The following is a 1,058-nucleotide window of genomic DNA, read 5'->3' as shown; positions in this document are numbered from 1 at the left end:
GGACTCTTGCTGTGAGGCCACAGTGCTGACCACTGAGCCACCGTGTCGCCCCGCTTCACCTCAGTTTAATTATGAACTGTAGTGTAAATGCTAATCTAGTGTCGAAACATGAACGGTTATCTTCAACATCAGTCATTCCTTTACAATGAAGAACAGCTCCAGCAAAATCTGACTATATCCAGAACTGCACTGCACTGCTGATCTGAGCAAATGAAAAGCGACTCCAATCTGATTTAGTATTAATTTTCAATTTATTAGCAATTATTTCCAGTCAAAGAGAACAAACTGAAATGTGCAACAGAGAATCAGAAGCAGTGATGGACTGTCCTTCATATCAACACACACACACACACACACACACACACACACACACACACACACACACACACACACACACGTGCCTTTCAGAGTCACCTTCACACACTTTCAGCACAAACACCTGTGTTTACCAGAGTCTAGTAACCCTGTGTGTGTGTGTGTGTGTGTGTGTGTGTGTGTCGTCACATGCCTTCATCTGAGTCTACAGTACACAAGACCGGTTATGCACACATTAAACACACATTATTCTAGACAAGTGCTCCACGTTCTCAGAGGGGTTTCAGTGCTTCAGTGTCAGCTGAGAGTTTCTGGATTTCTTGAATTCTGGGATTTTATCAGTGGTTAAGAACATGAAACTAAATCTCAAACGTTTATTCTTCAGTTTAACTCAAAACCAGACGGTGTCGTCCTTCAGGGAGCGGTGTGTAACACAGAGAGAGAAACTAACAACACACAGATACTGCGAGCAGACTCGAGATGTCTGACAGCTGAAACTGGACCAAACATATCCATTAACCCCAGATTAGTGTGTGTGTGTGCGCATGTATTTGTATGCATGAGTGTGTGTGTGTTTGTGCATGTCTGTGTATGAATCTGGTGTGTTTATGAATGTGTGTGTGTTTGTGCATAGGCGAGCATGCATATGTGTGTAAATGAGTGTGTGTATGAGTATGCATGTGTGGGTGTGAATGTGTGTATGTTTGTGCATAAGCTAGCATGCATGTGTATTTGTGAGTATG

The 1,058-nt window shown here is 42.8% G+C and overlaps 1 protein-coding gene across 13 annotated transcripts in view; it reads right to left on the bottom strand.

Moving 5' to 3' along the window:
• Positions 1 to 232: 232 nt before the first annotated feature.
• topaz1 (testis and ovary specific TOPAZ 1) overlaps positions 233 to 1,058 on the bottom strand; it is a 17,593-nt gene continuing 16,767 nt past the window's right edge. For all 13 annotated transcript variants that reach the window (XR_012395283.1, XR_012395284.1, XM_073931970.1 and 10 more), the window contains one exon: positions 233 to 1,058. This exon is cut by the window's right edge. The gene's annotated coding sequence lies outside the window, so the exon portion shown is untranslated.

This window comes from Danio rerio, chromosome 19 (genome assembly GCF_049306965.1).
Source record: "Danio rerio strain Tuebingen ecotype United States chromosome 19, GRCz12tu, whole genome shotgun sequence".
In the NCBI taxonomy this organism is placed as follows: domain Eukaryota; kingdom Metazoa; phylum Chordata; class Actinopteri; order Cypriniformes; family Danionidae; genus Danio; species Danio rerio.
Note: the sequence above shows the minus strand (reverse complement) of the source record. Positions and strands in the feature narration are given on the sequence as shown.